At 32.1% G+C, this 25,476-nt stretch overlaps 2 long non-coding RNA genes across 11 annotated transcripts in view; one reads left to right on the forward strand and one right to left on the reverse strand.

Moving 5' to 3' along the window:
* The window catches only part of LOC139978012 (uncharacterized), a 32,681-nt gene extending 10,896 nt beyond the window's left edge, over window positions 1-21,785 (reverse strand). The window contains exons 1-7 of one of the 6 annotated variants that reach the window (XR_011796874.1): window positions 21,771-21,785; window positions 20,783-21,735; window positions 13,268-13,391; window positions 12,583-12,680; window positions 11,611-11,795; window positions 7,551-7,683; window positions 3,588-3,776 (exon numbers count right to left, since the gene is read on the reverse strand). This is a non-coding gene — a long non-coding RNA (uncharacterized lncRNA). The other 5 variants (XR_011796875.1, XR_011796873.1, XR_011796872.1 and 2 more) reach the window with 5 other exon arrangements.
* LOC139978010 (uncharacterized) overlaps window positions 1-25,476 on the forward strand; it is a 168,801-nt gene that overhangs the window by 38,337 nt on the left and 104,988 nt on the right. Inside the window, exons 1-2 of one of the 5 annotated variants that reach the window (XR_011796868.1) lie at window positions 7,590-7,726; window positions 7,856-7,897. This is a non-coding gene — a long non-coding RNA (uncharacterized lncRNA). The other 4 variants (XR_011796865.1, XR_011796866.1, XR_011796869.1 and 1 more) reach the window with 4 other exon arrangements.

A 25,476-nucleotide genomic window follows, 5' to 3' on the forward strand; every position in this document is an offset into this window, starting at 1 on the left:
AACAAACGTAATATCGTAGTATCGTGTAATAAATTACTTCTTAGAAACAATCGCGAGACAAACCCGCCACGAGTAATTGTTACCGCAAAGTGCATCTTGATTTGTCGGAAGTATTTTTTCAGGAATGATCTTTTCTTATATTTCTTCCTGAAAAAGTTAATTTGAAATTTATATAAACTGATTTCAGGAAGAAGATTCAGTCATTTGTTCATTGTATTGGTATTAATTATTCCATTAATTTTTAATAGCCTTCTGCAGAAGTTCTAGGTTTAAAAATAAAGATCACATTGAAAAGTTAACATACAATGAGCTATACTTCTGTAAAACAGGTATAACGTATTCTCTTAAACTCCATAATTCGAAACTAACATGGTTATATACCTCTGTTGAAAATAGTTATTTGAACAAATATGAAGAGGGATCAACTGAACAATTTGATGATCGTTTCATTCCAAAATACAGAACCAATGAACAGTTAATAATTTATTTGCAAAATGTTAAATCGTCAACACGAAAGATAAAATCAGTTCTGCAGTATTGTGCATTCAATTACAATGAAGTGAGCAATTGAACATTTTACTTTTTGACTAAAACATTTAACGTATTTTTGCACGTAAATACTTTTGTAACACAAAGTCAGGTTACTTTGCATATCGTTCGCAGGTTTACGCAGCAAATTAAAACTTTACAATAATTCTTCTTTTTTTCCTACTTGACCAAATATATTTTGAGGTAATTAAACCTTATTGAAGTTTATTGAGTTGGGGTTAAATCTTAGCTCCAAATAGAATGACTTTGTTTGTTAAATGAATGTAGCAAGAGCTGTTAGTGTCTCAATCAACTTGAGAGATTGAAATGTCTTGTATGTTAAAATAATTAATTAGAAGATAACTCAAAATATTGCAAGTTTAGTTCGCCCCCATCCCCCCCCCCCCCCCAATGAACAAAAGATTCACACAATGTGAAGTACAACTGGACCTCAAGTTTGCTCAATATATTTACCAAACTCTGATGTCATGCGAATACAGAACTTGTTGATACTGCAATCGCATTGACATTCTTAAAGATCGGTTAACTTGTTTCTTGGTTTTCTCAGGTAGTTTACTCAATTTTCGATACCAGCTAGGAAATATAATTCAATATATCATTACATTGTTGTTAAATTTAGGCTGATGTAAAGCATCTATGCTGATGTGAGGATTTAGCTGTTGGATATCTCATATGCTTTTGCTTAGTTTGGACCGCAGTGTACAGTGTATGCCTAAATTTGTGTTTCTTTGCATAATATACCAATTATATTGTTGTGAATTTAAAACTATAATAAGCCTATGTTTCTTACATTGTTTTGAATGTAAGGCTGTTGTGAAGGGATTATGTTAATATGAAGAATTAGCCATAGTTTACCCCCTTTGCTGTTGCTTAGTTTGGACCGAAATGTACCGTGTATGCTTATATTGTTGTAACTTTGCATAATGTACCAAATATATTGTTGTGAATTTTAAACTATAATAAGCCTATTTGTCTCTTACATTGTTCTGAATGTAAGGCTGTTGTGAAGTGACTATGTTAATAAGAAGATTAGCCATAGTTTACCTCCTTTGCTTTTGCTTAGTTTGGACCGAAGTGTACCGTGTATGCCTATATTGTTGTAACTTTGCAAGCTTATATACCAAATATATTGTTGTGAATTGTAAATTATAATAAGCCTATTTGTCTCTTACATTGTTTGGAATGTAAGGCTGTTGTGAAGGGAATATGTTAATATGAAGAATGAGCCATAGTTTACCCCCTTTGCTGTTGCTTAGTTTGGACCGCAGTGTACCGTGTATGCCTATATTGTTGTAACTGTGCGTAATAGTCCAATTACATTGTTGTGAATTTAAAACTATAATAAGCCTATGTTTCTTACATTGTTTTGAATGTAAGGCTGCTGTGAAGGGAATATGTTAATAATAGAATTAGCCATAGTTTACCTCCTTTGCTGTTGCTTAGTTTGGACCGAAGTGTACCGTGTATGCCTATATTGTTGTAACTGTGCATAATATACCAATTACATTGTTGTGAATTTAAAACTATAATAAGCCTATGTTTCTTACATTGTTTTGAATGTAAGGCTGCTGTGAAGGGAATATGTTAATAATAGAATTAGCCATAGTTTACCTCCTTTGCTTTTGCTTACCGTGTACACTTATATTGTTATAATTTAATTTAGCATACCAAATATTCTGTTCTTTATTGCAGTAACTTTACATTTAAACTATATTATTCATATTATATTCTGGTGCACTTTAAGCTTTTGTGTACCTAATATATTACTGTGCATTTTACACTATAATATAGTGTACCTCCTATGTTGTTGCTTTCTATTGGACCACAGTGTACATTGCATGTATTTTGTGTCATTTTATATGAAAGTGTACCAACTACGCTGTTTTCAACTTTAGATCAAGGTATATTCAAATGTGTTTCAATAAGTATTTAACAATAATCGACTTGACACATATTACATAAGGTTGAAAACGAGATAAAACTCATAATTTGCTACTTCAATACTTTTTGAAACAGGACGTGACTCAATACGGTATAAAATCTTGTCAAAATGTTCATGACTGTACTGTGAGATAAATTTAATCATTTTTTTTAAATATCTAGTTTAATCTATGTTTGAAAAGACGTCACTATAATCACATGTTTATTGCATCATTGGAAAAAAAACATTGTTAGATTCTTGACGTAATGTCTTAATAGATATTTAATATCTTGAGAAAGTATGTTACTTTCAACACAAATCGATTCCATACCTTTTTCCTTCTGTATGGTACTTAACAAATACTGAATAGCATGGGTGAATATAAGGAGTTGATTTGTCCTTATTTTGTATTGTTGAGAAAATACACAAATTATTGTACATTTACATTGGGGAAAGATTTGGCAAAGTTCGCACTGAAGATCTCTCTAGTGATTTGAGCGAACATAATGAGCAGTGAATATACTTGTGGAAACTTTCAGTACATATCTTAGTAATGACTTAAAATTAATTGATAGTATCTCGATTTTCTTAATCGATGATCAAACGTATTTATTTACGTGAAGTTTAAACTATCCAACCTGTACATTGGTCAAGCCTTCAAGGTTACAAGCGGCAAGTGTTTTCTAACGAAATAAATTTGAATTCGCTAATCGGTTTGTGTCAACATTAACAGTGAATCATACAAATAATTTTTGCACTTTATGCCGTCATTACAAAATTTGTTTGAAAATGTACAAATTAGTCGGATGGTCTAATTATGTGAAATCTTCTCGCCCTAATCCCCACCCCCTCATCAAAATATCGATACAAATTCATGAAGGAAATTAGGTGTATGGTAAGAAATTCACATACGATTTAATAATTTGTGGTTAACCGAACAAGTTATTTTAATAAAACCGCAATAGTTTAGGGAAGTTAATGTGTGTGTTAAGTAATGTTCTTGTCAGTAATTCAATTTTTAGAATGAAGATTGCTATCAATATATGAATCTGAAACATTTCAAACTTTTATACATACAATGCGTGGATATATTTAACTGTAAATATTCCCACCCTACCTTTCGCTTTAATCATTCGTTGAATAATCTGCCTTTCAAAGGATTGCATCTCTGCTGAGAGTGATATCATGAGAATTGTCTTATTCCTAAAGAGTAGTAAATACTCTAACTGTGGTATAGGAACCAAATTTGAACTCCAAGCGTCGGATGCCGTTTGTAAGTAAATTCCCCCTTCTCTTGAAAGTAACTCTGTTCAAAAGTATTGTGAAAAATAACTGTTAGAGATTATCCCAACTGGAAAATGAATTCGTTTTAAGGCTCAAGTTTTAATATTTAAAGAAAACATTGTTTTAATAAAATATCAGAATGCTTAAAATATACTAAATTTTAGACACCAGTCTAAATTAATGCGTTTTGCAGCCGTCGCATGTCCTTGACATGACAATATTAGGCTGATTTCTTATCCTCTTTAAAGAACTAGTTTTAAGTTCCTTTGAAAAATTTTGGCAAATTTGTTATTCATGTTATGGTAAAACTGATATCCAGTAGTAATTGTCGTTATTTTCCTAACAAACGTTTTTTTTCTTTAGAAGAAAAGTCAAGATAAACTTTAATCCCTGTTAACTTGCAAACCAGCAATGGAAACAAAAGGAATGAAGAATAATGATCAAGTAAAGAAATTTATGAAAGAAATAAAAAAAACCAAAATATGACCAATCCTTAATATTCATATTTTTTCGTCAGATATTCGTATCGTTTTTCTTTATCAGTAGTTACAAAAGAGCATTTCTTGCTTGTAAACGTGATATTTTCTGATTTATTACCAGGCTATTCCCATGATTGTATACTCCTGTACAGGGTCCATAATCACACAATGGACTTTTATCTAGTCACAATTTTAATTTAATTCCAGAGTAGGTTGCACCCATATTAACGGAGAATATCTTCCCTTTTGAATATATTTAAAACAAGTTTAAACACGAAAAAAAGCATGAAGGAGAGATTATGTATTGAGTTCTAAGAATGAAATGAGTATCATTTAGTCTGTTATGTAAATACCGTTCAATGAAATATCGGACACTCGATCTGTGCAGAGCTCAATTAGCAACACAGAGAAAAGGTTATTTATATCATAACTTCATGTAGTAAGCAAAGTTATTTTATGGCAGAATTATATTTCGTGTGACTAACTTAAGTATAAGAAAGCAGGTTATTTAAGTGTTCAAATGTGATAATGCTCATTAGGAATTACACCAATATTAATTAAATATAGTGTTTAATCTAACGTGTATTATCTGTTATATTGATCCCTATATTATCTTACAATGATTTTTATTTCACTAACCAAACAACTGTAAATAACTATAACGTTGCTTCATGCTTTATTAATTGAAACGAGTTTTTCCTCGCAACTCAGGAACAACACAAAAGCCAAAACAGTCGTTGAAAATTTCGTATGTGTAGTCATTGATGTCTCGTTTTGAATAACGTTGTTAATGTGCAAGATTTTATATATATATATATATATATATATATATATATATATATATATATATATATATATATATATATATATATATATATATATAAATATATTCATTTGCCTTTGTAGTTTACCTCCATTCCATTAACAACAGTCTGTTCAAATTATCTCTTTCGAGATCACAAATTTAGGAAATCACAAATTACTTCGAGTTGGTTACAATCATGTTTGATCTCTATAGAGTAAGGCAATATGTCACCAAACAGAACTAGTATATATATATATATATATATATATATATATATATATATATATATATAGCCTATTTATATATATAGCCTATATATATATATAGCCTATATATATATATATATATATTATATGTGTGTGTAGCCTATATATTTCTTATTTCACTTAAGTTTTACCGGTACAGAGATGCGACGAAGTGTAAGAAGGTAGGGGCCCCCACTACACGTTACTATTATATAATAGTTTCATAAACCTGCAGTATAGCCTGCAACAGACCAGTGGTTCGCTGGCATTTGCTTTTCAATAAGAACATGGAACAACAATGTAACAACGGAACAGCTATCAGGAAAAATTCTAAGGAAGGGTATATATAATATAAAAAAACAGCATGTAAACTTCAAATGTAGTACTAGGATTATTTTTGCAATGGAGAAATAAGCATCAATATAGATCAATTTTACAACATGGAATATAATAATAACCAGGTTTCGACAATCTGAAAATTTGGAGAAGTCTTAAGAATCGTTTGGCCGGCATTATAAACGTTAACTTTCTGGTAGAATGGAAATAAATGAATATGTCCAATGGACGAGGAGGCTATTTAATAAAACAGCTAAGATTTTGAGGCTAGTAAAGTTATATTTTAAGTTTACAGTTGCTTGATTTAGCATGAAATTTAACCAACATGTATCTCATTTGTCCATAGGTTACATGTTCTATGCATATTATACTTAAATGATAATGATTTAAGCCAAAAAAATAGACTTAATTTTTAGGAATATATTGATAAACACAATGCAATAAAAAACGATCAAGAGTTACACAAGCCTGGTTATTCCTAAATGTAAATTTCTATGTAATTAAATAAGCATTCTGTTTGTATTTCTGGCCTGATAAATATAACATAATTTGAACTGAGTTTGTGGATAAGTAAAAAAGGTCATTATAGTATCTGTAGCCATGTCACACGTGATGGCTCAAAATTACAAGACTTCTGCCTTAAATTATGGACATTCAGTGAGGTTACTGGTGGTGTACATATGTTTAAATGATTGATAATGGTAAGAATTCTTGAAGAAGAGATAACAAATTTCCCGGAGTATTATTCAAACCAAGACACAAATGTAAAGTTTGATCCAGTAAATTGAAACATTACCAGAATATAATTTGAGCAAAATGGAAATTATATAACTGAGTTAGGATTTCAGCCAGAACTAAATTGTTATAAACCAAACCAGGTTACCATTCTCTCTTTAAAACCACAACAGAAAAGCAGAAATTAAATGATTACTGTAATATTATAACGCTGGGTAGCAAATTGTAACTCGTGCATGAAACATACCATCTGTGTACATATTTACATATATATTTCATTCTTTCTATTTTTATTCGTTTTATTTATCCATTACTTCTATCGTAGTATTTTATATATTTTTGTATTATATAATAAACATGAATGAGTTTCTAAACGTGATTAAAGCATTCTTAGCTGTGTCATGTTTAACACGAGGGGCTCTAAGGCAAGGATGGTAACGTGTATTAAATGGTTCTTCCAGCCTTTTAATCAACAGACATTTTCCTATTTTAATCAATCAGTACATTGAGTTGAAAGAAGGACTGAGAAAGAATAAAACCAAATTAAAGTCACCCAACGTCATATATTTGCTGCCGAATCAGTGGAATCAGTTGAAATTGTACTCTTGGCGTGAAGAGCTAAGACTTGTGGATGTGCAAGATCGTTACTTATGTGTCATTATTAACAGAATAACTTAAAGCCAGCAGAAAGTTTCAGCGATGGATAGTAAATTATGTTAGATGTCGTAACTGCGTGCAATATACAGCATACATTTCTGAGACCGTGCGCTGAGGTATTTCTCTTTGGATATTTCCTTTGCAATGTAAGATTCCATAATTTAGTGAAATTACTCATTAGAACGCTTAAAATATGGAACAATTAGCATGGCCTTTACCTTATTAATTTTAGTAGCCAAACAAGGACACCTGAAAACAATTGACAAATTTGACACACTTTATAATAAAAGTTCCATTCTGTTAAGATAAAGAAGAAACAGTTTACTGGGAACTACAAAAGTTTTTTTTTCGTATATGTATCAAATGAGTTTGAAAATTTCAACAAGCCAAGTATTTAGAGAATTAATGATTTTACAAGTTTATCAACAGTCATTGTGTTAAAGGTAGAGAAAAATACACTTGAAATTCTGTTTCTTACATAAAATCTGTGACGTGGTGTATGTGCCTCCTTATTTTAATGTAATATTACAAGTATTTACCCGGCTGGTAGACAGACACATCAAGGGAGCTCCCAGACATGCATGTCTATGACAGTGTGACCCACCGTCTAGCTGTAACAATCGGGGCGTTGTCGTAAGCGAGTATAAATCTGCAAACGACACACGGTTCGGTCTGCAACCAAGGAAGAACATTCAATTTTGCTATGTATTTAGAGGTAAATTGTACACATCTTTTAAATGTTCTATGAAATTATAGTATAATTAACAAATTAGTATCTTAGAGACATGAGGCTAAGCAGTGGGTGTTGGTTTTACTTACCTGCCATTTTTTTTTTTTTTTACAGATTCTGAAGTTGAAACGACACAAGACAAGTTTGATGGATGAGGTGAGTTATTTTCTGGCTAACTATGTTTTTAAAGTTAAACAAATTTCTGTCAAAAAATGTCCGCAAAGTCATAACTATTCGTCAACAGCAATAGTACAAAGTACCTTTTCGTAATTAATTTTACTTAAACAACCAACTGTTATTTCGCTACAGGATTGCATCCATCTGTAAGTTTTCACAAAGTCCATTGATACCATTACTAACTTGTTTGATTATAAAGACAGAAATGATATCTTTCCGAGGATATGAGAGAGGTTTTGTAGTAGTTTTACATTTCTTACAAGTTTAGTTTTAACAAGATAAGAGAGAACAACTCTGTATCGCTTTTTCTTCTGCAAATTATAATATTTTGAAGTAAGTGTTAGTTTAATACAAGATATAGAAGTGTAATTGAAGTACTCGCATCGTCATGTTAAGCATACTTTGATTTATTTATTTAGTTGTTCAAGACGTTGGAGCAAGAATTGACTAAGAAAATAGCAAAGTAAATTGAAACCCATTCTAAGAAGAGCTGCTACTATATACTTGCGCTACAAGTTGATTAATTCATAATGATAGCAAAATGAAGTTTTAGCAACTGGATGCAAAACAATTCATTATAATGGAAACAAAATTTCATTATGTAGGCTTCATAATATCTGTAGAAAGACGTCTTGGTGGGGTGAAAAGAGAGTTTAAACGCTTTCTAGAATAAGCAACTCACAAATATTATATTCACTACGTTTTTATATGACTGACATCTGGAGACATAAACTGGTTAATTGGAATGTCTACGAAATACTGTCATCAAACTTTTACCACCCAACAGTCAATATAAGGCTTCTTAAAAGCCATTAATTTTCAACACAACGTAAATACAGAAAAAGAAAATGTTATCAAAATTTTGTATGCGCATCTTATTGTCCTTTTTTAAAAATAAATTTTAAGTTACAGTGTTACAGAGTTGTATATATGTAAATTTATTTATAAACCTGATTCGGTGATGGTTTTCAATTCTCTTGGACTTGTTTTGCTCAAGCCTACAGAGGCTACATTTTACCCGACATGGTCGGCGTAAATAGCTGGCGTATTTTCGAAGCACATTGAATGTTACGCTGATTATTAAAGAAACAATTTAATGGATATTATTGCATGGTAGATCTTATTTTAGAGAAGCTTTATAAACAGCTTCAACGTTTCTTCTCAAATTGTGTCTTAATTTGTATCATTCAAATATTAAACAAAAAAGGTTTTAAATTTAACGAACGTTTAAACTACTCTCTTTATTTAACTTAGCGTGTTCCTTAAGAAACTTAAAAGTCACTATGTTGGTAATTAAAAGAACGTAAGACCTTATGTCAGAGTAGTTTTATAAACAGCTTAAAGTTGTTCTCAAATGATATAAAAAGGAATGAACTATTGGTACATGAATTGTTATCATTCAAATATTATTTTAATAGGAAACTCTTTACCTTGTTTAAAATGTAAGTTTCCCTTGTTATGTAACATGGCTTGTTCCAATATATTTTAATAAAAATACAAAGACGACGGAAAATATAGTTTGAAAAGTTGTGGTAATTTTTTTTTGATTGAAGAATTTAAGAGCAAGCTAAACGTTTTTTATTACAATGACAACGCAGCGTTTGAGAAGTAAGTTTGTATATTTAAGCCAAATAATCTAGATGCCCACCGTTTCCATTAGGCATTAGTGTCTTATATCAGGAACGAAAATGTTACAGCACGTTTTATTCAAACTTCACACAGTACTATACCAATGCAAGAAAACTATATACATGTTTCTTTTTCTATGTTATAAAGAATATGGTTTCTTCGTTCTACACGACGAGTAAGTTGCTAGATTTTGTAATTCACCGGTATTATGTTCTAATAATATCTAATAATTGGCTTGATCAGTACAGTTCTTTCTTGAGCAAGAATGAAACAGCATGAAACAAATAGTTTCATAAAGAAACAGCAGTTATTCGTTATGTCTTGTTTGTTCGACAACTGACTCACGTGCTGGTATATGATTTAACCAAATTCATGTTCCTTCTGGCTGGATACTACTTTGATTTTGCAGTTGCGAACTTAAGTTAAGGGGGAAAAAAGTGACTTGCAATATGTTAATTATTACTTTACTTTTACTGGTATCATTCTTTGCATTGCAGAGCTATAAATCAACGAACGAAAAATAAAAAAAATAAAAAATATTTTCATCTTACTCAGAGTTTCTTATATTAAAATTGAAATGACAATTACGACACAGCTGAACCTCCATGCAATGAAATTCAAGCAAAATGAACAAATAGCGAGTGAAAGCCCTGGATTGCTTTATGGGTAAATAATTTTGAACACGATACCATTTGCCACCATGCTCTTTATGACGTTATCTTGTTTAATATACTTGGATGACTGCTAAAATATTCAAGATGGTCGTCGCCAAACTAGGCCCGCCGAAATCTATAGAGGTCCACTTTAAGCTTCAGTCTGAGGTCAACTTAGCCTCTCGTATGATCGCAATATAACATATCTTATACATAACGGTGAAGAGTGACGTAACTCAGTTAACCTATACCTCGTTCACTCTCTCATCTAAATCGACAAGGGATACTTACTGCATTTCCCATTTAGGTCGCGGCTTTTCAACATGTCGTCTGCTACAGCGTGATAATTGGCGGTAACATTTGGCGCCTAGAGATTTCCATACCCTTGCTGATAGGGTGTGACTTAACATACATGCCTATGGACGTTATAACCTTATAGGGGCTCAAATCGGGAACTCATTGACAACTAACGTTTACTAAAAGTTCCAATTGCTTGAAAATTTCCGTCACTGGACGCGTTTGAAATATCCAGAGTGCGGTATCAGATACATGACGCATTGCGTGCCTATTAGTACCAAGGCTACACGTGCCACGTGTTTCATGTTCACGTTTTTGCGTCATTGAACTATATGGCTATGTTATGTACGATCAGCAGCACGTGAGAAACAAAACCGGCGGATAATTTGTACCTAAATCAATGGAATTTTGGATTATGATTTCCATGCAGGTAAGATTTAACTAAAAGTCAAAGTTAACGAACTTGGTCGTATTTTGCGATAACCGAGAAACCAATGTAGCCTAAAAAGAGCACTTCATATTCATTTGACACAAACTAGGACAATGGATTTCAACTTATGGGAAATATGGATACATTTATAGTGCTACTGAAAAGCCGATATTGAAAGGCACCGTCCATTTTCTTAATGTTGTGTTTGTTTAATATTGTACCGTCCGATTGGAAGTTTGTACGCAAATATACCTGAGTTCATGTAGGTCTTAAGCAACGCCGCTAAGGAAACGTGTGTAGAAAATATAATATAATTTAATTTAATAAATCCTTTGTTATGGGAGGCATGATGTGCGTTTAATGTTTTAAGATTGATCATTGATAAAACAATTATGTCATTTACACCAAACCGAACATATTCAGTCGAATGGGAACGTATCAATTATCTGAATTTAGAGTAAGTTTTAACTAATGCTGGATATATAGGATTTATCATTTGAAAATGTAGTTCTCACATGAAATCATCGAAATTCAGTGGTTCCTTAGCATAGCCTAGTTAACAATCATAAAACATGGTAAATTTGGTTTGTACTGAAATCTTAGCAATAAGTGTTCTGATACCCTCAGCGAGGGGATCTTACAATTGTCGATAGATTAGCATGTCACTAAAACATTCTACTTACATTGTCGACTGCTCGACGTGTTCGCACGTCACTGAGAGCCGTAGGTTACGGTTAGTTTCGACAGTGAGACTGCCCATTAGGCATGGTGACGCAGCAATCATCGTTTCCTTCTCAGCTTATGCATGAGACAGATGTTAGGTTTAATATAGTTCTATCTTTAGTGAAATATTTCCATTAACAATATTCTGCACAAAATGATAACAATTGATAACACTAACAGGTTAAAAAATAAAGTTGTTAAGTTTGTTTACAGAGGGCTTACCGTTTCTAAAAACGAAAAAGTCCAAACTTGCATATGTATTTATTTTCTCTATCTTTATCTTCTTATCTACGAAAGAAAATTAATATATGTCATACAATAATATATTGCAATTCTTCGTAAGCACCTAAATCAACGATAACAACAAAAGTACCATAAAAAAAATCACTCATATTCAAGATATATAAGCTAACTGTATCCACTGAAACAAAGGCCTGTGTGAATATAAGTGCATACTCTAAACAATTCATGTTTGAATTAGAAGCTGTTAGCAAAGAATAGCAAAGATTGATCATTTAAGCCTTGTTAGCCAGACATTAACATCAAATACTAAATACAATCCAAACAAATAAACAAAAAGAGTAAGAACTGTTTTACTCACAGAAAAGCGACAATTGATTGGGTTTATTATTTGAAATTAATTCACGATAAATATGTATTATAAAGAGATTGATTCAAAATGTTTCTACTCAAAGTAGCTCAGGGACAACTCTTTGCACTGCATAGATATAGAATATGTTTTGCAGTAGAACATGTGATATAATACATCTGTTAATTGTTCATATCGAATACCTTAATGCTAATAGAAACACAAAATACTGAACCAAATCAAACAATTGCAAAGAGTTCAATGCCATTTGATATGGATCTATGGACACGACTTAAATAACTTACTCACAGATAGGCCATAAACGAAAACTTAGAATACTCACACTGATTTACGATTAGCTGAAGACAGCTCAGAATAATATTTCTTCAAAATTCACGTTCTACAGAATTCACCGATTGTCGATGTGTCTCAATGTTCTTCCTGGAAAGAAAATGGTTATTGATAAAATTACACTTCACTGACAGACAAATATGACACATTACTTACAGAAACAAAATGATGTATCTTTATTAATTCAGGACATGGTCTTATAGTGATGATCCAACAAACAAATGCAATGAAGAAGCATTTCTGAAAATTGAAAGTAAATTATTATAAAGAGATTGTTTTAAGAGGATTGATGTGAGATCCGTAAATAATTCTCTTCGCTGAATCTTTCCATCATATATAACGAGAGGTATCTACCTGCTTTCGACTTACAAAGATAAGTATGCATGATTTCTGATTGTTTGGTGCTCACCTGATATTGTAGGTATTGGCCCTCATCCAAAATTCCATTGTTAGTTGCTTTTAGCTCTCTCCCATGACCACCACGATTAAAGTCTATGACATATTCTATACGTTATATCGCATCGATTTCAGAAATCAATACCTTTGTTAATTATTCGAGATTATATCAACTTTTGGTGCATTCGAGGTATGTTACAGATCCCCTTGTTTTTCGTGACCGAATCAGTTTAGGTGTCAAAGATATATCAAGTAATTTCCGAAATCGGCTGTGTACTTACAATTTATAATTTCTCCGTATTGAAATTTTTTTTTTTTTATTGTCTCTTCTTTTCTTAGGAATTTATGTGCGTTTGCCTTTCCTTTCTTCATCTCGTTCTTTCTTTTATTTCGTCTTTTTTCTCTCTGCAAAAATATTAATAAATGAAAAATATGTTTACGCTCTAGCATGTTGATGCTCTGTGTTTTCAAGGTTTAATTCACGCAGTTGGCATAGCGCCATGCTTAATCTGCCTCTTTTAGATATTTCGAGTCAATGAAGTTGAAACAAAGTTCACCCTATAAGTAGGAGACACTAACTGATGTAGAAATATATTGGCTACTACAGCAGCAAGGACCTGTAGCTTTTCTTGGTCCACTTGTGGTAAGGACTGTGACTGTGAAATATGGCTAATGTTGAGTTCAGCTCCAATAATATATACGAGGAGTTGTGGCTATGATTGGCGGCTAGTCTCAAATAGTCTCGAATCAAAGGTGTTATAATAATTGGGAAGTGTGGTTAAAATTGATCCAAGTGCCCAAAAAAAATCTTACTTTATTTAGTTTGGAATTTGTATTCTTGGTCCAATATGAAATTGGCAATGTGCTCAATTTGATTCGTGACATTTGTGAGGAAAATGTAACAGTAGGTTGAAATATCAATGAACATGTTCCAAACTCTCGCGGAAGTGATACATACACACGATTTGCAATTTTTATCAATAAAGTTGTTTGGTTTGTTATATGTGTGTTTGTGTCCATTTTAATCAATCACATGTTAGAATTCCCTAAAGTGTTTACTATAGAGACTGTAGACTTATGCTGAAATTGCAGCCAATGTATTTCAATTACACGATTCCTTATTGTTCCAAACCTTTACCATTAAAACAAACGTTCAGGCTGAGTTTATCCAGACATTGCAACTGTGAAAAAGGTTCATAGATGAGATTTTTGGAGTTCATGGATATAGCTTTGAGCATGTTATCGTATTCCAACTTTGATATGAGCATGTTTTACGTTTCCTTTGTATTAAATAACGTAGAGTCTGGTGAATCATTGGTAAGACACTACTTTCCCCTACTGTCCAAACTTTCAAAGCCTTACAAAACGTTTACATTGTGTTATGCTTTGTGCTTGACATTTATCTTAAAAATTAACTCGATAAATATCACATTAGTGATTTGCTTGTATCAGCTGCCTTTTCAAACACATGATAAATATCAGAGCCAATGCTTAGATTGGAACCATTAATATTATTATGAGATCAAACAGAAGTTGGCAAAAACGATAGAAGATTGAAAAATCATTTAAATTGATACCATCTTTGGCTGGCATGGTTACTCTAGTTAAAATATTGTATTCTGAAATGTATGTAACAGATTTCAATAGAAGCAAACACATTGCTCCAGTTTCCATGGTGACGCACCCCCCCCCCCACCCCAATTCATGCCTTACTCCAATGTTACCTTATGACCTGAAACGAATGAATCTATACCGTGAGGATTAACACATTACATTACAAAAGTTCTTTCAAAGCGAGGCAGTGACCTATGACCTCCCGAATCCGTTCATGTCGTACGTTGGAATGAGTCAGTTGAAAATACTTAGAACCTACTGGGGTATTAATCATAAGGTAATTGCTCTACTTGCTGGTGGTGGGTTGGTATGTTGGTGTAGAAGTACAGGACTGTTCACACGAATATTCCTCACTCCAGTATATACTGTTTATTCACCGATGTAATGTTAAACATAAAAAAATAAAGTCTTTCGTTGCAATACAATAAGGTATATGATTCCTTTAATTAAACTAATTCTTAAATGGAAAAGATGACGGATTCAAACATTGAAACAAAGTTTGTAGACTGTCGGTCTTTAAACTCTTATGTTAATGTATGTATGCTAGATACTTCGTAATGTATTACATTTTGAGTAATGAAAGCTACTCAACCAATGTGACCAGGAGTCAAAGGTCATTATTGTAAAAGACCATTTCCCCATATCTTGGATATCAACGCAGCAGATGATTGTGTATAATATCTTCTCTGAGAACAATCATGGTTTCTGTTTAGAACATACGGTTTCCCTTCAGACTCATGCTCCTAACATACACCGTAGTTTTTCACCTTCAGGGAAGAAAGAAAACAACATTTGTCTGACCTTTTGACACTAATGGAACGCAACATGGGAACTTCCATAGGTCTTACATCACGTCGGTAAAGCCTGTCTAGCACGGTATTTTGTTTTTCATCTGACTTAACAGTATTGTATTGCAATAGGTTGATAGGCCAAGTAACACACAATTTCTTCGTATTTGTGCACATAATGTTCGTTACCTTTTCATATCATAGACTAGCGAGGTTCCTTCCACGTACACTCATACCGGCATATGCAGTAGCCTATACATACGAGTTCGCGTACACCGGTTGCACCGTGATCAGCTTCAATGAGTGTCTAGCGTTGTCTGGCTTGAGTTTGTTTTGTCTGACTTTCTGTTCCAACTTTTAGAAGTTACTGTGCTGTAGTAACTACTAGCCGTGCTGTAGTAACTACTAGCCGGTATACGGAAGCATAAGCACGCCGGCTAAGATACAGGCTAATGTATGTTCAATCGTTATGTATGTGCATATAGCGTATGATGTAGTCATCTTTTACATTTGTGCATGTTTCAGCATGGAATCAGTACAGACTATCCTGTATAGGATTCTTCAAATCCTCGATTTATCTCAGTAGCCTAGTCTACACTAGTAAACCTGCTCATGTTGGCCATTAGGTATATGAGTAATACGTTTTATTCAGCCTGAGCCAAACATTGTGGAATAGCCTACCATGCTGGCTTTGAAAATTCAATATTCAGTTGATGTACTTTCCTAATTGTTTACGCTTTAACGCTTTGCAATAAACTACGAGGATATTTTGGTTGTTTTCTGTTTGGAATAGCTGTTCTTGTTTTTCTCGTTTATATCCTTTTTCGTGATAAATACATTCAGAAGGTAAGCTTTTTTACTACATATACGTATAAAGTCAATTACATAGTAGTCATGAACTGTGTTTAATTGTATTTCATTTAACTAAAGAGAGATGAGTTAATCAACCAAACTCATCCGTCTTCCGAAAAAGAATGAGTTAAGTTGAAATAGGGAAAAAAAGGTTAAACTAATATCACCGAGGAAAATGTCATGTGCATAAGTACTTAAATAAGTTACAATAAGAAACCATGTATAAGCTTCTACACAGTTCATTACTCGCTTTGTCATGTTTTTACATCTATTTATTCTGTAACCATCTTCCAGATATATTTTATTCTCTCATAACATAACTTGTAACATTTCATGTCTTTCAGCTTCTCAGAACAATTTTAAGCTGTTTAAGTGTGAACACACAAATTTCCAGATTTTCTAAATTATTAGTCCTTACTGATGAGCATTAGCTGTTCGACTGTGAAAACGTACGAAACGTGAAGAAGCGTTTTTAGTTTAGGTGTTACTTATTAATGCTTTCACCAGACTATACAAGAACCACCCATTACTGGATGATACCTCTCAATGCTACTGCTACTGCCACAGATCTATGTGGTCACTCAATTTAATTGTTCCTTTTAGTTTAGGTGTTACTGTTACCTATTAATGCTTTCACCAAACTATACAAGAACCACCCATTACTAGATGATACCTCTCAATGCCACTAACAGATCTATGTGGTCAACTCAATTTAATTGTTCCTTGTTAAAGAGTTGCAAACAATACTTACTGTGGTTCATAAAGTGAAGACAATCTTATTTCTTTTTTAAATTTGCCATCAGTCTAAAACACGATTTGTGCGATTTAATGTAGCAATGTGTCCAGGTTGGTGAAGGGGAAGGGGGTAGGGTGGGGAGGCAGAAACTGGGTAAAGTACAAAATTCGTCGAGACTTGATTTGTATAGTGTGCTGATTATTTGTTAGTTTATTACAATTCAAACAGTGGTAAAGAGAAAATCATGATACTGCTACTGCTAGTAAGTGCATATGGTGCTTATGCTACAAATGAAAATCAGTGATAGAATATGTGAGATATATTTTCAGAGCAGTTTCCACAACAAACTGAGTCAAATTCCAAGTAACCTTCTGCTGCTGTGAGTGGATTAAGCCTTCGTAGCTACTTGATATTTGTTTTCAAAGTAAGATGGGTTTTATCATGAAGCACGTGTTCCATTTCTTCAAGTTCACATTAACCGGTCAAATTGCGGTTTCCCTCTATAGACATTGGAATTCGTCCAAGTAATCCCACTCGTTATTATTCTTGGTTCAGTTGATGCTTTCAGTTGCTAAACCTTTCATTGGGACGTATGCCAAACATTCATATGATAAACTTACACATCTTGTAAGGTAACCGTTACAGAGACGTTTCATTCATAGGATAGATATTTCAAGTTCACGTTTTACAAGTGCGTAAGATAATCGTTACGTATGGCATGTGATTTTAATCAAGGACACGTGGACATAAGGGAAGCATTCCATACTTCATTTTTATACAGTATGTATTAGCAGTTGAAAGATCTCTGTAAAGTCACACAAGTACATTGTTCTCGTCAGTACTAATGAATGTAGAGTTTGTCAACCTTCTTACGAGGCTACCCCGTACAGGGAACTCCTTTTCATTTGTTTTTGTCCGAAAGTCCAGAATGTATACATATTTATTATCATACAGGATCACCACTGTTTATTGTGTGATTTCTTTTTACAACCAAGATATCGTTGTCTTCTGTTGTGTCTAGAGTTATAAGTTTCTTGAACTGCTAAAAAAGCTTATCAAAATATTAACTTTGGATCGGATATAGAAAAGCATTGTTGTGCAAAGCAATTTTCTCTATCTAACGTCAACTTGAAATTGATTTTTGGTTTCACCGCATACACGACGCTATACATTAACTATTTGAAATTCTGAATTTTTAATTACATAATTGATCATTCATAAGATGATTACAGTCTGGATTAAAATTCTGGAAGGAAACTTGCAAATTTCTACTGAAAAAGTTACAAAAAATGTCTTTGTCTCTTTAAATTTTGTTCTGAATCAGTATCTTGAAACGCACCGCGTCTCGACTTATTCCCAGTTCGTATTATCATTAAAGGTTGGATGGTACTCCGCAGTAAAGTATATTTACAACTTACTTTTGAAAATTGTTGCAATCGAATAATAATATCCGATGTTGAAATTGAAAGCAGTAATTAAAGTCACATCAATAAAAACAAATTAAATTACACAATAAATTTACCTAATTTCATATCTCTGAGGACGAATGACTTCGCTTTGAACTCTTTCCTTGAATAGAGAAATACCGATCATAACTATATCTGTTTCGTATAAGATCGCGTTTTGCTGTTTTATAAAGAAGACAATTGATCAAAACATAAAGGCAATATTTTCGATTGATTTAATGTAGAATTGCAGTATTCCTTCACAAGAATATGTCAAAATAAAAGGAAGCACGTGTGGCGTGTCGAACGAACCGAGCCCATCGGCATGTAATCGCGGGCTGTACGTGGTTCGCGCTCCCACATGCATGTGCTCGGCTTTCGTTAAATTTACGTTGTCTTTACATTAGATACGCTATTTGCTACGGCGAATCAAATATATTCGCTGAAGTGTTTTTTTGATCCAGGTGTAAGTGGGTCTTCTATGTTTCCTACACAAACGTTAGTTTATTACCATATCATGAAGTTAACCATTTAGCACTTCCCAGGTTGGCATCTGTTTGAAACCGTTCAAAGCATTTCATATTCTTTCAAGAAATAAATCAACATCTTCAGAACTATATTATGACTAATAAGTATTACAATAACATTGCGTTGGTATTCACTACTTGACTTAACGTTAGAATAGGCTACCAATAAATTTACTGTTATAGTGTACATTTGATTTCCCTTTGCGTATGTTTACGTTTGTTGCAGTTATTATTACATTTGTGGTACTTGTGGTTTTCAAATATAAGGAGATTAATCCTTTATGTAGTACCGCGGTATATCACGGCACGGTATATCAATAATTTGCACCAAACTTAAATCTTAAATCGTAATTCTTCGTGCATTTTTTATTTTGCAAAGAGTTATTATAATTGGTAAAATTAAACATCCAAATTGTACACTAAACCATTTTTTTTTAAATAAATAATTTTCAAGTCGGGATAGTGCTATCACGGAGAAAATGACAGTGTTTGTTCATAGTGACAAAGTTGAAATTTCTATGGGAATAATCTCGGATATTTTCATCGCTCAAATGCAAGATATCAGTGTTATGACAAAACTATATATACATTCGATTTTTCAACTATCTATAATAACGTCACTGGTATAAGTGATTTGACTAACAATACGATATAATGGATATGTTTTTTATTGCCATTTACCCATTAATAAATACCGAACTAGTTAGTGTAACTTTGCATATACTTAAAAAGTTCAATATATTGTAACATTCCCCAATCATTATCATCTTTGCGTCGAGATTTAGAGAGTAATTTTCTAGTACTAAACAGCTTAGTATATACAAAAATACTGTTGAGCTTAAAATATTCTAGTAAAGATGAGTTTTACAGTTATACAGTTATACTCTCTCCGGGTCTCCTGCTACGTAAAGCAAACTAATTTTATAGGCCAACGATATCAACTTTATCGAACAGGTTTTTTTCTAACGCTGACGGAGAAAGCTGTGACACACACAAATAAAAACATAACATTGCAGGTATCTTATTGATCTCGAATTAGGAAATATTTTCATGGTCAAAAGCTAATGTTGACACGTCAATCTTTCCGTTTAGCAGTTTTGTCTTGTCTCAGACGCAGCTGTAGCTGTGTCGTTACCGAGCGTAGATAAACAACTCTGGAAAAAGCACAAAACTGATCAAACGTGGTGATATTAATTAAGGCAGAAGTCAGGATACAGGCCAAAAACAAAGTATACCGAGTTATTCACCGTCCTATTCCATTAAGGGTAAATATATAGTATTGTACTGTTAAGTGGGTTTTCTGAAACATAAAATTATACGTTAAATATACTGTATTACATATGTTTCAGTAAAGAGCCATGATTGTCCAACACAAGCACAACAACAACGCCGATATTGTATTGTATTATTATAGCAAGGTCCTTTTGAAATTGAGTTGAATAGCAGTAATATGTTAATATACATTTAATGAAGTATTGTTGAAAATGGTTTGGGTACATGTTTAGGGACTAGATATATTCCATGGTTATCATGTGTTGGTATTTTTGTGTGCACATTGTGGAACTGACAACTATTCAAACCATGTAGATGACAATTTAAAAGTCTATTCCAAATTCATAATTATTTTAAGACAAAACTTTCTTCTATATGCACTCAGAATTCACTACATAAAAGCAAACAAAACACCCCCCACCCACCACCACCACGATTTTGATGGATGAATCGAGTCGTACCTATGATAGAGAAGTATGCAAAACATTTCTTAGTTATATGATATGAATGGACATTTCCTGTCGCTGCGCAAAGTAGTACAGTATAAGCCTATTTCGCATACCCCATGAACTCAGTAAGAAGCCAGGGTTATCACGTGGTATTTGTTAAACTTCTCTTCCCATTCTCAACTGCATTGAGCCTTGTTTATTCTCCAGAACCGAAAAATAGAAAGGCAGTATGAAAGTGCTCCCACGGATTAAAGGAATATAATATTATGTTCTTTGGTGGCATGTTCCCCTTGATGGCTTGATAATATATATGTTAAGATTGTTCCACAAATATTTCCGAAAACTAACTCCGTAATATCTTCTTCGGATTGCCTGATAATTCCCGGAAGACAATTACCAGATTATGTGATGTGACCTACCGCGTATTTTGCGGTTAATGTTAAGCGTGCACGCTGACACTTCTAAACCAAACCTTTATCAGGTCTGCGGTAGCAAGTGCTTATTAAAAGGAACATTTGCTAGTATATGGATTTACATAACACTACAACTATTTGTGGTTAAATTGTAAAACAATTTTGATAATGTCTTTTCGTATGACCTTGATGTGGGCAACACTCGAGTTCCAGGCATAGGAACACCAAAGTTGGAAGGGGGTAACATTTTGTTACGATTTAAATACTTTCAAGAAGACAAAGATGTTTATCGAGCTTCGATGTCGCTGTTTCTGTGAAATGTACTATATAACATATAAATATACAGACATAACATGCAACTATATAAAATATAAATATACAGACATAGACATACAACTATATGAAATATAAATATACAGACATTGACTTACAACTATATAAAATATAAATGTACAGACATAGACATACAACTACATGAAATATAAATATACAGATATAGACATACAACTATATAAAATATAAATATACAGACATAGACATACAACTATATAAAATATAAATATACAGACATAGACATACAACTATATGAAATATAAATATACAGACATAGACATGCAACTATATGAAATATAAATATACTGACATAGACATACCTATATAAAATATAAATATACAGATATAGACATACAACTATATAAAGTATAAATATACAGACAGACATACAACTTTATAAAATATAAATATAGGCTATAGAAATAGACATACAACTATATAAAATATAAATATACAGACATAGACATACAACTATATGAAATATAAATATACAGACATAGACATACAACTATATGAAATATAAATATACAGACATAGACATACCTATATAAAATATAAATATACAGATATAGACATACAACTATATAAAGTATAAATATACAGACAGACATACAACTTTATAAAATATAAATATAGGCTATAGAAATAGACATACAACTATATAAAATATAAATATACAGACATAGACATGCAACGATATGAAATATAAATATACAGACATAAACATTAAACTATATAAAATATAAATATACAGACATAGACATACAACTATATAAAATATAAATGTACAGAAATATACATAGAACTATATAAATATACAGACATAGACATGCAACTATATGAAATATAAATATACAGACATATATATAGAACTATATAAATATACAGACATAGACAGACATGCAATTATATGAAATATAAATATACAGACATAGACATACATCTATATTAAATATAAATATACAGACATAGACATACAACTATATGAAATATATAAATAAACAGACATATACATATAACTATATAAAATATAAATATACAGACATAGACTTACAACTATATAAAATATAAATATACAGACATAGACTTACAACTATATGAAATATATAAATATACAGACATATACATATAACTATATAAAATATAAATATACAGACATAGACTTACATCTATATTAAATATAAATATACAGACATAGACATACAACTATATGAAATATATAAATATACAGACATATACATATAACTATATAAAATATAAATATACAGACATAGACTTACAACTATATAAAATATAAATATACAGACATAGACATGCAACTATATAAAATATAAATATACAGACATAGACTTACAACTATAATATATATATATATATATATATATATATATATATATATATATATCAATTTCGTTCTTTAATAATGTCATGAACAGTTATTGACAGGACAAGATATAATTTATTGTAAGTTTTCCCCGATTCTTTTATCGAACTTCTTCATTATTGCACCGTTCATAAAACTTCACTTTAAGAATCACTTGAGAGGGAAATCAACATACATCTTCATTACGTTTTATAAAGAACCTTCAAAACTTGATATAGTTTAAATCAAACAAAGGTTTACCATTTAATCAATCAAATTAGGTCACCTGTCGACATTGAGGAGAAACATATTATCCAATGAGAGCTTATTATTTCCCTAAAAGCGTTCTTCTGAATGCTTGTAAAAAAGAGTATGATTTTCCTAAGATGTTATTTCTGTAGTAAATATCTACCATGGCCTATACATACAGGAACAGTTTTTTCAGATGAAAACTGCGCGGTCTGAAACTTTTCAGGCCTTTTCTTGAACATTGTTATTCATTGCAAGACCTGCACGTTACTGGCATACCAATTATTTCAAAGCTGTTACCATTTCAGTGTGTGTTTGCTATGCCAATACTTATAATGAATTAGTGTATTAATTTAATAACAATTGTCCAGGTTGAATGACAGTTGATCTGACAGTATACATAGAAACACAAACCAACTAGTCACCTTCTTATTAGATTATCTTCCTATCAAAAGTCTTCCCAGCCAGCTGAAACAACTATACCCATTCATGTTTCAGATATATGTACCTTGAGATACTGTCTTCGGTATTCCATAGCAATAGTAACTCATCATATTTGCTTTTGCAACACTCCGGTAAATTTTGACATTCGATTTGTTGAATTTTGTTTTTACTTCAAGATAGGAACGAATGGTTAAAACGACGTTTATTGTGAGAATTTTCATTATTTCAATATTAAGATGCCATGACCGTATATAGTTCCTTAATTTGACTAGTCAATTAGTTTCAGTCCAGTAATAAAAGTATAGAATCGGACATTTCCCAGTCTACTGTTTTCAGTGATTAATACAAATATAAAACGTGTCTAGTCGACAAATTGTTGATATTGTGGAATCATGCTCAGTAATTAGCCTACTAGCTCATTAAACTTCATTCCATGAACCGTGTCTGGTCGACAAATTGTTGATATTGTGGAATCATGCTCAGTAATTAGCCTACTAGCTCATTAAACTTCATTCCATGAACCGTGTCTGGTCGACAAATTGTTGATATTGTGGAATCATGCTCAGTAATTAGCCTACTAGCTCATTAAACTTCATTCCATGAACCGTGTCTGGTCGACAAATTGTTGATATTGTGGAATCATGCTCAGTAATTAGCCTACTAGCTCATTAAACTTCATTCCATGAACCGTGTCTGGTCGACAAATTGTTGATATTGTGGAATCATGCTCAGTAATTAGCCTACTCGCTCATTAAACTTCAATTCCATGACACATTTAGGTAGTATCTTTAATATCCCGAATAGTATCCTTAATATTGAGTATATTAACCTACTCCTGTCTTTCGGTTTGAGGTTTAGTATTTTCCCTCTCCAATTAGTCTCAGTTTCTTTCTCTACAGAATATACAACATAGTGTAAATATTCTTTTCTTCATTTCTATACACATCAGTCAACATAATGTTAATACTTTATTTTCTTTCCTATACTAAATGGGCAACAAATATAACATTTTCGTTCCTACTTTTGTATCCCGAGAAGTCGATATAATTTCTGTAGTCTTTCCTATTTTCAATACCGTGTATTTAATATAGTGTGACAATAGGAACCTTACGCTGTGTATTAGCACACTCGGTAAGTTTGGTAACATTGTTGGCCAACCTGAATAACTTGCTTGAAGTTCATAGTACACACACAGGACTTTTATACTCACTCTATCGATATTTAAATCTAGGTTTTTGTATAGGATATGATATATTTTAGAAATTTCCAATGTATTCTTGTATTCACTTTACGAAGTGTTTTGAACAAAATGAATAAAAACAGCAACTTAAAGTACTCCACGCATTCAACATGGTAGAAATAGAAGATATTTGTATACAATATTCAATATATTCCTTTATTCTATGGTCAATTAGTCTAGTTTTTTTTACAAAAACCTGAGCGTGGTTATCCAAAGTCTGTATTTTGTTTTTGTCTCTCCTGACAAGCTTTTGATTGCGACATAATTTTCATTTATAATTTAAGATATTAATTTGTATAAGCCTTTTGAAGACTTCGAAAGAAATATAAGGTATTGATGATATATAAATACAAAAGATCAAATAATATTATGATAATTTGTAAATACGGTTAAGAACTGCTAGATATGACATTATTTCGCTTTACATATTGTATTTTTTCATAAATAGTTACTGTAGCTATTGTACTTACAAACAACAAGAAAATAAAGTTACTTTTATTTGAACGTTCAACTATAGTACAGTGCTCTTTCAAAACAAAGGGATAGTACAAAGCTTTTTATTTTTTAACTTTACTGATATTATACTGATGAATACTACTGTTAGTTCCCATACATTCTGCATTTTTTATTTATTTCATGTAAATGAGAATTTGAATAGCATCTCATGTATTATCAAGACAAGCGTATTTTGGCATGAGTAAAGAATTTCATCCTACAAAATGCTAGATGTTGATACAGCTTAAATACTAAGTCTTACTTGAGTCG

The sequence above is a fragment of the Apostichopus japonicus genome, chromosome 12 (genome assembly GCF_037975245.1).
Source record: "Apostichopus japonicus isolate 1M-3 chromosome 12, ASM3797524v1, whole genome shotgun sequence".
In the NCBI taxonomy this organism is placed as follows: Eukaryota; Metazoa; Echinodermata; class Holothuroidea; order Aspidochirotida; family Stichopodidae; genus Apostichopus; species Apostichopus japonicus.